The sequence below is a fragment of the Lissotriton vulgaris genome, chromosome 7 (assembly GCF_964263255.1).
Source record: "Lissotriton vulgaris chromosome 7, aLisVul1.2, whole genome shotgun sequence".
In the NCBI taxonomy this organism is placed as follows: Eukaryota; Metazoa; Chordata; class Amphibia; order Caudata; family Salamandridae; genus Lissotriton; species Lissotriton vulgaris.
Window position 1 is genome coordinate 1148742023 of NC_141695.1, and position 14352 is coordinate 1148756374.

Consider the following 14352-nt stretch of genomic DNA (forward strand, 5'->3'; position numbering starts at 1 on the left):
CTGTTGGCTCGACTATGTACACTTGTGTATCTGTGAAGGGTGGCCGGGGGGTGCTTCCGGGTGAGGGCTGGAATGGCCAATTAAGGCTGTGACATCATGTATGATTTACAAACGTTGGTTCGACATTGGTGACAGTGGTTGTGCTCCCCGGTAGGTCCTTGTGCATTTATGCTGGGGCCTTAACGACTAGTTGTAGTTCAGTGATATGCAGTATTTTTGCAAGTTTGGGAAGCTGACTGTTGTCAGTCCGCTCTTGGGTGAGGGAGTTGTATGGTTTGGTTTGTTGTTACATACCAGGAGGTCTACAACAATTTTTCGGGCTTTTGCGGGTGGAGGGGGATACCACAGATGGGTAATGTGGGATAGATGGCACGCAAGATAGACCAGGCTGAGCAGTTCAAGCTCCTCACATGGAACATCAGGGGTATGAGCTCACCTTCAAAATATTACAGTATGTTGAACTACATCAGATGTAGAGGCATGCACGTGGCGATGCTACAAGAGACCCAACTCACAGAATCAAAGGTGTTTCGATTGAAATGTAGATGGAGAGGGCAGCTGTTTGCAACTACTTACTCTGCCCTTGCGAGAGAAGCTATAGTGTGGATTCGGCCGGGGGTCCCCTTTCAGCTCTCCCAGAAAATAATAGGCAGAGACAGAAGGTTTGTGGTGATTACGGGCAAGCTGAAAGGCGGGGAAATTATGATAGGTAGTGTGTATGCGCCGAACCGGGAACAGATTCCCTTTCTAGGACGTTTCTCAGGAACACTGGTGGGTGTGCCACATGAAAACCTGATACTGGGAGGGGATTTTAATTGTGTGCGTGATATTGACTGGGACAGTTCTACCCCACCCTTTGCGAGGCACACTCGCTGGCTCCACTGCTAGGGGACTTAGGGGTTGGGTCGCGGGATGGGACCTGTTGGACATGTGCAGATTACATAATGCACACCAGAGAGCATACTCATACTACTCTCACCTCTATGACTTGCATACATGGCTGGACATGTTTTTCAGCTCAGCTCCTGGAGCTCCAATGTTGTCGGAAACAATATTTGGGCAGGTCATATCTGATCACAGTCCACTGCTTATGAGATTTGCCCCTACCTCCTAGAGGGCCCCAATTCCGTTGTGGAGATTGGACCCGCCCTGATAGAAGATGAAGGTTTTCGGCAGATTCTCACTGCAGCTCTGAGCACTTATTTTGCGGAGAATCAGGGTACCGCCAGCTCCCAATTTGTGGAATGGGATGCATTTAAGGTAGTAACCAGGGGACAATTTTTGGGGCTGGTGGTGGGACTCTGAAGAGAGATTACGAGAGAGTTGGGGGCATTAGAAACTCAAATTCAGGACTTAGACAGGGAAAGGGCTTGTGGACTTACAGTGCAGGATAAATTGGCGGAAGTACGGAGTCTTTATAATTCCACGTCGGACAGGCTACGGTTAATGGACCTCAAACACTATCATGGAAAGGCAGCATGAGGAAGGGGATAGGACAGGTAGGCTGTTGGCATGGCTGATTAAACCAGAAAGTAGGGGTGCGCTGATTCCTAGTATCACCAGGTAACAGGACAAATACTTTGTTCTCCGGGGGCTATTAACAGGGCGTTCATCGAATACTATAAGGAGCTTTATCAGCAGCCAGGAGTTATTCAAAGAAACATAATATTAGCGTATCTCAATGAATTTGGGTTTCCGGAATTAGAGCGAGACATAAGTAACTCACTGGTGTTACCAGTCAAACTGGGCGAAATCAGGAAGGCAATCAAAGATATGTCAGGGGGTAAAACGCCTGGTCCTGATGGCCTACCGGCCTAGTTTTACATTGCATTTGCTGATATATTAGCCCCACAATTGGTACAACTGTATACTTCTGTGCTTGGAGAACAACGGCTACCACCCTTCATTAGGGAAGCGTTGGTGATCCCTTTACCAAGAACCACAAACGAACATCCAACAGTGACAGATTTTAGAGCCTGTCCATGCTAAACATGGATTACAAAATCTTAAGAAAAACGTTAGCAACTAGGATTTTACCACATATGCAGAGATTGGTCCACACTGACCAAAACGGTTTTATACCCTCACGTTCCACATCTAATAATCCGAGGAGACTATATAATATCCTGTTCCACAGGGATTTGGGTAGTTACCCTGACGCTGTAGTGATGTTGATAGACCTGGAAAAGGCCTTTGACTGCTTGTGCTAGGTCTTTTTACTGGCGAGCATAGAGAGGATGGAGATGGGAGAGGGGTGGTTAGGCTGGGTCCGCCTCCTATATGAGGATCCTAGAGCGAGGGTGCGAATGGGAAATACAGTGTCTACACCTTATAACATTCATAGGGGGGACTCTACAGTGTTGTCCCCTATCGCCACTGCTTTTTGCTTTTGCACACATCAGACAAGAAAGTGAGAGGTTGGGGGTGGCATTCGATGGGACTCATCATATAATATCATTATACGCCAACAATGTACTAATATATCTACGGGATGGGCCTAGAGGGCTCCCGGTGGTGCTATGCTTACTGGAAGAATTTGCAGAGCTCTCAGGGCTGCGACTTAATAGGAGGAAGTCCCATGTGTTCCTGGTACATCCTGTCCTACAGGGACCTAAGATCCTCCCATCCAACCTGGGATGGGCAACAGCCTCCTTTAAGTACCTGGGACTTCGGCTTTATCACACTCAGGAGGATTTGTTGGAGGGGAACCTTGGAGGCTAATTAAGGGGGCTTCGCTCGAATGTGGCATTTTGGCGCACACTCAAATTACCAGTAATGGCGCGAGTGGCACTATCCAAGATGGTGGTGTTACCCCGTCTTCTTTATTATTTCATTATCTTACCAGTGATAATACCTAAGAGCTGGTTCAAGACACTGGACGCGATATTGAGGGACTTGGTGTGGGATGGTGGCCGAAACAGAGTGTCCCTACAGACCTTGAGACTGCCGCTGGCGAGTGGTGGATTAGGGGCCCCATGTTGAGGCTTATTACTTGGCAGCCCAACTGCAATGGCTCACTCGGTGGCTCGACGGGAGAGGACTGGATACTTTATCTTTACCTCCTGGTTCATCTCCATCTGTAGTGCTTACTAGGATGCTTGATTGTCGCCAGAAGATAAAGCAAATGGGGATGTTACTTTCTGTAGCAGTGTCATGTTGGGACAGGTGTGCGGCACGCTCCAAAGAGGCATCACTCTACTCGCCTAGAATTCCCTTGGTTGGACTACCACAGGCAGGAAGGGGCCCTCCCTTCACGTGGTGACAGCTAACAGGCTGGGATGACGCCAGAGTGCAGACGGTTGGAGACTGTTATAGAGAGGGTGAATTGCTGCTACTGGATGAAATCCTGGAGTATCACGAGCTGCCAGCTGGACAATTTTTGAATTACCATAAGATATGAGGGGCACTCATAGACACTTGGGGGAAGGGAGTGGTGGAACCGGATACTCATGCTCCCCTACAGGCAACGGAGACACTGGGCTCGGCCGGACACTTTGTAAAGTGGCTCTATCAGGTGATAATGGAAATGACGGCCCATCCATTGCCTCACCCACGGGAGAGTTGGGAAGGCACGCTGAATAGGCAATTGTTGGAGAAGGAATAAGAGAAGGTTCAGAGTGAGGGGCCCCAAAAAGGTGTCTAGAAAATCGGGCTTTTAAATTCCTACAGTTTAATGTTCTCCACAGAACTTATCCCACCCCACATCAGCTGAACGTCGTATATGGGGGGGTTGAACAGGCCTGTGCCAGATGTTGACAGAGGGATGCAGACTTTGACCATATGGTCTGGTCCTACCTGGGACTTACAACTTATTGGACCAAGGTGGTAGACATGATCAATGGGGTAATTTCCCAGAACCTGGCATGCATCCCGGAGACCTGTCTCCTAGGTTTATTCCCGAGACCCAAAGCCAAATGGCTGGGGCTCAGATTCGTGGATTTGGCATTGCTCCTGGCTAGGAAAAGAATAGCTCTTAAGTGGAAAGCAAAGCAGGCTCCCTTAGTGATCAACTGGGAAGACAATGTAGCTTGTTCGGCACGAGCTGAGGAGAGGGCTTTGATTAAAGAAGATAGAATCACAAAACAACGTAGACCGCTAGTGGAATCCTGGGCTGACATAGTGAAGGCATAGGAAACACAACACTTGCCTGCGCGATCCTCAGAAACAAACTCGACGGACTCTCATGACTTGGAGGGGCAGCACACACCTGCACCTTTTCCACGGAGTGATGAGTGAAGATTGACCACATAGATTGGGACTCATATGGGGTGGAGGAGGTGTGGATGGGCACCCGGGTGGAACATCGAAATGGGTTTGAATGTGGGCTTCCCTCCCCACCCCCCTTACATGCCCGATCCCACAGGCAGCAATGGCCCATAAATATACGCAGTTGCTTGAACTAAAGACCACTGGTAGTTTGTTACAAGTTGTAGTTTGCTGTGCATTTTATGGTGACACGGAGTGAATGTTTTTGCTCTTGTGTTGATACCCTTCTTTTTCAGTTTTTTTTAGGGTATTATATGGCTGTTACTTTCTTTCTTACCATAACCGTACTTATCGATAAGTGGTACAATTAGATTTTTAAAAAAATGTACACCTGGGGTGGGTATTGTAGAAGACCAACCTGACTACTCCCCATTGACAAGTATACCATGGCGAGGGAAATTCCTTCTCTCTTGCGTCCTTTTTTTAAAAATTACTTCTATTAATGAGGCCCGGAACCTGGAAGATATTATGTTAGAGAAACCAGCTAAAACCGTGATTTGAAAATGTATAGAAATGATCAGGCGTCCCCAGTCATAATTATTATAACGAGTTGCTTCTCATGTACAATTATTGTGCCATATGTTCCTTTTCTCATGGATGTGTAAATTACTTGACGGTAATATTGAAATATATATAAATACCAATAAAAAAGATATTTTAAAAAAAAGTGTCAACACTATCAGGTATAAAGTGATACAGGAAATGTTGCCCGAAAAGGTACAGGACATTTCAATATTGATACAGAATTATATGACACATTTCTATTGATCATTCCGGTTTTTCTTCCTAGAATGCTTGAGCATCCGTTGCAAGGTATTGTCTGGCACTGGGCCTCCTCTGCCATTCTGCACCTTCAAATCCCAGCAGTTTTTTCTGGGAATAGAAATGTGTGGGGCTCAGCTGATGTTCATTACAAAACACAAAGAGCGGAGAGAATTGGAGGAGTTGTTAATATTTGGAGAGGCCAACATCTGGAATTGCTTCCTTTCGTCTCTTCACTTCCGGTAACGTCAGGCACTCTTTAAGAGAGCGTTAAAAACACATCTGTTTGAAACAAAAACTACCTTTGATCTCCGGTAGCTGTAGACTGTCTACCCATCTCTTCCCTCTGATCTCCTTCTCCTGCATCTGACCAGCTCGAGGCACTTCTTCACCTCTAGGCTTCTTTGGGAATATGCGGCTCGGTACAAACACATACCAAACATGTATTGTGCCTTGAGAACTCGTTCATTGGTATCCTGCTCTGCATTTGTAGCAAGGTGAGCCTGAGAAATGTGCAGAATTGTTGTACCGTTGACTGTAGTAACTTGTGTGTACCTGTTATCTGTCTTCCTAATTTAAATGGGTGTAAACAGGCCCTGTTTGCAGTTCTTTCGGGTGAAGTCCAGGACAACCGTCTGCATGGCCAGCTTTAGAGCTGGTGACGCCCAGTGCAACAATTTTGTTGGCGCCCCCACCATCCATGGTGGAGGTGGTGACCATCTCCGCCACGGATTTCCTCACCTACAAATTTTAACAGTGCCCCTCAAGTCTCCATAACAACTCTCTTTGAGATGCATTTAATGAGCTATATAGCGCCTCTCATTCCAGCATAGGGTATCAGAGCACTTTGCATCACGCACACATTACACAGAGACAATAAATCATACATGTGTAAATTAGCGTATAGGAAATGTTACATAAGCCAGAAGACCACAAGGTGTAGGAGTAACATGTCATCACTGGCAGGCAGCATAGTTTAAAAGCGCTTGGTCTTGAGTGGCACAAACTAAGGGGGTCATTATGATAGCGGATTTTCCGCATCCTCGGGGCCGGCGGAAGCCACCGCCGGCCCCGAGGATGCGGAAAATCCGCAGCGGACTGACCAAAGACCCACCGCCAGATTAGGATGGCTGGTGGGTCCTGGTTTCCGTCCGCAGCTTTTCCGCCGCGGTCGGATTACAACCGCGTCGGAAAAGCTCTAATATGGTGACGGTGTCTTCCAGACACCGTCCACCATATTAGGATGGCCAGTAAAGTATGCTTTTCCGCGGCGGGTTTTCCGCCGCGGAAAAGCATACGGAACTTCACTGCGGGGGCCCGTTGCGGGCCCCCTAGGTGAAGGGGGGGTGGGGGGTGCACATGGGGGGTACCTATGGTACCCCCCTGCATTTGCATGCAGAAAGCGGCAGGCACCGCGCGGTGCCTGCCTCTTTCTGCATGCAAATGCAATGCGTGCATTTTTAACATTGCCGCGGGTGCAGCTTGAAGCTGCACCCGCGGCAATGTTAAAAATAGAGGATGTGACCGCCAGGGTGGCGGTCACATCCTAATTGCTCAGGAGGGAACTCCGCATGCCATGAGGAGGTTCCCTCCTGCTCTGGGGTCGCGGACGGACGCAAGTCCGTCCGCGATCCTAATCGACCCCTTAGAATTGAAAACAGAACACCATCTCTTTAATAATAAGAATCAATTTCTACCCAAATAAACCGTTTTTGCAACAGTAATCTATTCTGTAATCTATAAGCTGCAGCGTGCACGCAGTTCTTTGATGACAATTCATAATTCACTATTCTACATTAACATTTTAACTTATAAACAGCAAGTAACAAAAGAATGTCTCATTGAAAAGCAGCAATCCACTGACCTATTTACATTAAATGCACTTTGTGATCTGCATGGTACACATTCATTGCAGCAGGAATATTAACCCTATGTGCTATTTATGATCAGTCAAAACCTCAACTAGAGAATACTCCATCCCTCTCCAGGAAGAACATTAATCAAAGGTGTTAACTTGACATTTGTATTGTTGCGTGGAAATTGCTGGATGCAAGGAACATGGCAGTAGGTGCATTTAGAAGCAAAATATACTTGTGAATTCGGTGACCCCTGAAGTCAGCACCCAGTGCGGTGGCACCGGTCGCACCGCCGTAGAGCCGGACCTGACCGCCTGCAGGACTGTGAGGAGCCAAATTGCACCCATATGGCACCTCCAACACATCACTGTGACACACTTGCTGACAGTCCTCAATACATCACTTCCCAACCCTGACAACAGCTGTTAAAGAAGCCCCCCATATATAGAAGAGTTCTCACACATTATTATAGCGAGCCAGATAGAGCGGAATGGATCAATTTCTGAAGCCACTCATCAGGGACAAAACCAAAGAGTGACCCCAGTTTACACCCTGCCAATCCCCTTCCCTTCCCTGTTAAGCTCCCCATGGTTCCTCCCCTTTTCAACGCTACTTCAGACTTTCCTCTGCCCTAGACACATAAGTAGCTATTGATCATTTCCTGCAGTATCGGGGTGCGGGCCACTCCCCCAGTGTAGTTCACAAGGGGATGTTTCACAACTAGTACACCTGGTGGTGGTGTGGTGGTCAGGTGGCCGCAAGATGCTTAGTGGGACTACCACGATCCCGCCAAGCATGTTTCGAGTTTCCTCTCCACCATCGGTGTCATGGAGGTTCCTCCATGAACCCTGTGGTGGAGCTGAAACAACGGGGGCTCTGAAGTGCCCCAATTGCCTTTCCGCATGGGGATGCATGCAGGGAGAGGCATAACATGTGCCCCCCTGTATGCATGCACCCCAGTTCCTGCACGGCATGGACTTTACAGTCCATACCGCGCAGGAACAGTGCAGTGCCCGTTTTCAGAGCCCCGCCGTGGGAACACTCCAAAAAAAGCCCCCCAAACAGTAGGACACTCCTAATCTGGCAGGCGGCGAGACCACAGGTTTAGTGGTATGGCAGTGGGGTGGACCGGGCGCTGCACCGCCAAAATTGTGATAAGGCCCTAAGTTAACTGCAGAATGTAACACGCATACAAAGAGCAAAAAGCGAAGAGAAATAACAGTATTTCTCCTCATTGCGCCACATTAACATCTCCTTTTGAAAGGCAATAGTTTTTGCCGTGGCCTCAGATTTAGAGATCCTTATAAAGTCTAGGACACTTTCAAAAGCAACGGGTGTTTCATGGAAATGCGCACATCAACACCCCTTGCACACCCCTTTGCTGCAGAAACTGTATTGAGGAGAAGCATATGTAAAAGAAGGCGTTAAGCCACGCAAAGTGGCTTAGCGCCACCTTGTCAATATGGAGTAGGTCACAGCACCACTGGAGCATCGGAAAAAGCGCCCTTGTAAATATGTCCCTATATTTCCTGAACTCCGGTTCTTATGTCTCATTGTTTGCTTGTTCACTGTTATTTCTATGCCATGCTCCCAGAAGACTTAAATAAACAAAAATAAGCAAACACAGCCATAAACACACAGGTGTGACACAAATACACGATTACATAGCCTTATGAAGTATTTAAGAAAGGATAATTTATGCAAATAAGAAACGCTCATAAGATTGGACTACTATCAATTTTAAGATTTCCAACAACTATATAAATGGTGGCACGCGTGGGAGTCAAATCTCCATTTAAATGCACATCACCCCTCAAGCGTCACCTTCAAACATTGCTTCTGGATAGAAGAAGACAGGCAAAATAGCATTGTAAAGGATTTTTTGGGAAAAGATTTACGAGCTCATTAAAAGATGCCTCTTATCGCCTACAAAAAGCAAAGAAGTTAAACCTCTTTATCAAAGTAATGAAGAGATCAGCACACCCGTCCTAGAGAGGCATTCATCTTTGCCCTGTGAGACAAGATGCAAAGTGATTGGACGAGTGCCGGGAAAAGGGCCTGAGAGGCAGGCGTGCTGTGAAACAAACAACCTTAGAGGCAGGAAGGCTTAGTAGAAGGCCTGATGAGAGGCACTATACACGCTAAGCAGAAGCAAACCTGTCAGCCATTCAGCGATATGATGGGACACATAGTTCATCATACATAGGTGACACATGCGTCTGTGCTCCAATTTTCCTAGGTATATTAGTCAAAAGTTAACCGGTTGAGGTGGAGTTGCATCCTAAATGTTTTTGGATGGCTTTGCCCACTTCTACCATTTTCCCCAGTCTCTTGTTCTTGGGAAGAGGGACACAGAGGTAATTTCAGTGTAAAGGTTGGATTTTCTTAGGAAATCTACGAGTGCGCCTGTTGAGCCACCACTTCAACCAAATAATCTAAATGATCTATTTATACAGAGTTTTTGTAGGCACACAGTGCTGCTACAGGGTCCTTCAGGAAGCATCACATAATTGCAGGAGCATTGACACTGCAGAGGAGACATATCTTCAAGGTCAACCTCCATCAAGGCACGTACATTGATTAAAGTCAGCATAGCCACTGCACAGATATTATTTTGGTTAGGGTTGGTGGAGTTGCATAACCTAACAGCTTCTAACACTATTGGGTTTGAAAAAGGCCCTGCATATTAGTGAAACAAAAAACAGCACTCTAGCCCTGAAGCTTTCTACCTTAGCTTGGATGAACCATGCTACTGATACTCTCACCAATTCCTGAGTTTCCCTTGGGAGACTTCTGGAGTCCCACAGAGAGAGTACGGAATGTTGGAAAGCACTTTGGGTAAGTAACAGAGCTAGAATGCAAATTGGCCATAACCCTTCCAACCTGATGCCCAAACTCTTGGATGGGACATCAGTCTGCAGGAACAAACCAACGTTTTTTACGCTGTATAGGGCACACTCAACTAACATCACTCTTCTAGGTAAAATTTCCAAAATTCTTCCAATAGAATGAGTATAAATTAAATTGTGTGTCAGATTGGGTTGCAACGGACAGTTGAATGCTTGAAGAAAGAGTAAGTAAGCCTAAATGCTAAATGATATGTGAGAATAGTCTGAGCATGGGCGTGTAGGAATTGTGATGCTGGCTTTTTAATAACTGTAGGATGTTTCTCTAAAAATGTTGCCATCTTGAAGACCATCAGCATGCCATGTTTTGCTTCAAATGTAAAATTCATTGCGCTATTCCTACAAGAAGAATTGACAGGGGTACCATTTCAGAATTTCAGGAGACTGTGTGAGACTGGCCAAGAAGTATTTGTGTTTTCTCTTGCCTTCAAACCAGTAGATGTCTTCAAAGACTAAATAACTATGCGATCTGGTAGGAAACTGCTTGAAATTGTTTGTGGCAGACATCCATATAGAGAAGTTCAGAAATCCAAGTAGCTATGGATCAAGTAATAGTTTTTGGACAACACCGCAGCACGAATAAATTAAACAATCTAAATGATGAATCATCAAGTATTAGTCCCAACAATGGGGGTCATTAGGATAATGGGCGGATCGCCACTGCCGCCCGCCAAATGTCCCTGGTTCACCCCCACCATATTAGTATGACGGGGGCACCGAGGCGGACGGAAAGACCGTCCACCACTTTGCCGCCATTTGGATTGCCGGCCCGGTGGAAAAGGGACACAATATGGTGGCGGTGCCTTGCAGGCACCACCATCCATATTACTATGTCTGCGGTGGGATGCCTTTTCATGGTGGAGACACCGCCATGGAAGGGCATGTAGTGAAAACTTTAGGGGCACGTTGCGGGCCCCTGAGGGGGTTGGGAGTTGGGTGGCTGCACTTGGGGGGTACCTATGGTACCCCCCCCTTCATTGGCATGCACAAGGTGGCAGGCACCACGCGGTACCTGTCACATTGTGCATGCCAATGCACAAAATGCATATTTGACATTGTGGCGGGTGCTGCACAAAGCTTCGCCCACGACAATGTTAAATATGTGGAATACCACTGCCAGGGTGGCGGTCACTTCCTAATGGGAACGACGGGACCACCACACCTCTGGCGGTCACAGGGACATTGAACATTTTAAACTTAACTTCTCATGACACTGAAGGAGCAGTAGACTATCTCACTTTCTTAGGATATGGACTGTCAAAATATTTTAGCTATAGTATATAATGCAGTGAAGCTGGGGTTAAAAGGGGCTGTATAGCCAACTGTCTACAAGTATCACAAATGCAAATATTAGGTAAAGAGGTCTGGTATGGAGGGACTAAACAAGATGAAGTAACAGAGGTGTACTCTTTTTTGAGTCATAGCCAACATAAGTTCAAATATTGGAAACCAGCCGGAACCACAGTGGGATAGCCTTATTAACTGTAGACAGGGCCAGACTGGGAACCAAAACCGGCCCGGCAAAGTGCTCGGCCGGCCCCGGGGGGAGGTTGGGGGAGCCGCCAAGCTCTTTGCTGGGGCCAGTTTTCGGCCGATTTTGTTACAGGGCCGATTTTGCAGCTATGCTGCGTAAACGGCCCGGTAACAAAACAGCCAACGGGGGCCCAAAACCGGCCCCCACCCTCGCAGCGCAACGGGGGATTGCCCGGTGCCCGCAACGGCCAGTCCGGTCCTGACTGTAGACTGTAAGACACGCTGTATGTGAGTGTATGTCAAACTAAGAAGGTACGTTTCTAAGCATTTGCTAACATCAAAGTCAACCACGTCCTTTCCAACAGTTAACTGGTCTCAATTAGAGTTCCGTAAAGATCCGCACCTTCACCCATACTTTTCATCATGTATATGGAAGCACTCACCGAAATTCGGAAATGCGCAACCATACACTATCACATGTATGCTGATAATAGTGAATTCTAAATGAAGAAAAAATGTCACCAGACAACATCAGAACTTTTATCTGTGCTCTTCTAAAAACTCAGCAATGGTTATCTCACAACACCGTCTGCTACATACAATCAAGATGGAATTCCTCCTGCTTGACCACCACAATCATCCTGCCCCCAGTCAGGATTGTCTCAAACAACTAACAGCCCTCAATTGCACTCCACAAATTGTTAACTCCACAAGATCATTAGGCATAAATTTGGACACATTCCTGAACTTGCAAGAGCACCTCAGTGAGACAAAAAGAGGAGCCAATCACCAACTCTACACATTAGGGAAAATCAAACTGTTCCTCCCACCTGCTGACAACCAACTAGCAGTCCAATCCATAGTTATATCCTGTTTAGACAACAGAATTGTGACCCCGGTAGGGCTACCCAAAGCTAAACTGGCTCCTTTAAGGGCCATTCTGAACTCTGCTGCTGGACTCATCATAGGATCAAGAAAACGATCTAATCCAACTCAACTGGCTAGTTCCTATTGGAGGGATCAGGTACAAGATAGATAGCCTGCTTGATGCACAAAGCAGTGCATCAGAACACTCCCACGTACTTGACAAATAAACTTGAACTATCTGGTAGAAAGCAAGCTCTAAAAAGTTCAAACCCTCTACTGTTAAAATGACAAAACATCAAAAAGAAGAGAACCTACAACTGTGCTTTCTCTGGTCTTGCTCAGAGAATATGGAACACTCTCCCTCCCAAAATCAGAACAACCCCCACAACCTCTGCATTTAAAACGAAGTTAAGGGATTGCGCCTGAATAACTATCTGCCACAATAGACCTGCAAGCATACCAACTAACTTTAAGTGCTTTACAGCATTGACTTTCCTTACCTACTATACAATGTGCATGTAACTGATTATATGTCTATTATTTCCTCAATGTGCATCTGGTGTAACCGCGTATGTGTCGATTATTTTCTCCTTTACCAACTTAACCTATCTGCTTCAATGTACAGTGCTCTGATTCCCTGACAGGTCGTGTTTGTGCTGTTCAATGTACAGTGCTCTGATTCCCTGACAGGTCTTGTTTGTGCTGTATGAAACATTCCAAGTAAATAAATAAACATCTCTAGTAAGGACCACAGTAGCTCCCAGTATAAATCAAATGTGGTCTTGCTCTAATAATCTTCCAAAGAATGCGTTAAACTTTCTTCATTTAAAAAAAGACAAACAGGAAAAACAGTTCACAAAGTTACCTAAGGCAAAGATACAAGAACATTGCCATTTTGTTGTTTTTTTTCTTAAAATAATTGACACATCCTTCTAACATTTTTCACATATTTTGGTGTAGTAATATTTCAAAGTTGACTTGTAGTATAAACTAGTCTCACAAAAATGTTTATTTCGTTTTTTTTGGATAATGTATATAGAAAATATTCTAATATCTAATTTGACCTAAAAGGAAATAGTGAATTTAACTGATACAATAGAAAATGGAAATTTCACCAATCCATAATCTTGAAGCTGGATTTTTGGGTTGACTCTGAAAAGCTGAAGTTTAGATGTCTGTTCATTCTTGAATTGTCAGCAGCCGGAAACTGTGATTCACTGAGTGAAGGAATAAAAACCTGTGAGGGCACAGGTTTGGTTTAGGATTGCTACTGCAATGTTGTCCTGTTCTATCCAGTTAAGAAATGTTCTCTTATGTCTCTCTTTATGGCCTGGAGAGAAATTGTTAGTCACTAGCCATTTGATTGTCTAAAGTGAGTTTGTTGTTTCCCAGTAACCACTTTCTTTTTAAATTCACTGATATTGATCAGCTTGAAAACTGGACAGTACTTATTCGGTTCTGTATTTTTCTATATCTTAGTGGAGTTCACCAGCACTTGCTTGCATGTTTTTCCATATGCTTGTTCTCAATGACAACATTCTTGAAATGGCCCACAGATGGTTGTGGTTGGACGCTTATGTTCAATAATATCAACGTCAGAAATACAGCAATACAAAAATACATTGGCAGAAATATTGCAGTCCTAAATATTGCCTTCGCCTAATTACAATGAAAAGTACAAAACAATATTCTACAAAATACTGTGATCCTAATATAGACATTACAGTTGTATAATTATCTGTCTATCTGTCTAGCTACACATACATAGAAATATGTATATATATTTATATATTTGTACATTTTTTTAACCTTTAAAATATATTAGATTTCTAATACGTCTAATTAACTGAAAAATGTTAAAACAATTGTTCAAAAAAAATATTACTTGAAAATTAATTTTAAAAACTATAAAAAATATTCTTACAGCATGAATACAAATGCTAATAATAATATACATATTTTTAAAACACAAAATATATACATTTCTAAAAATAATGAAATGCTAATTTAAATTGCACAATACAATTATTAAATCAATCAAATAAAGTTTGAAAATACATTATGAAATAAAATATATAAAAATACAATGAAATGTACTGTAAAATGAAATCACAAAATATATCTAAAAAACAAACCAAAAACTAAAATGATAATAAACTGTTAACAAAAATGATCGCAAAATTGTAATATAATAGAATAAATAAAAAATCCTGAAAATGCAT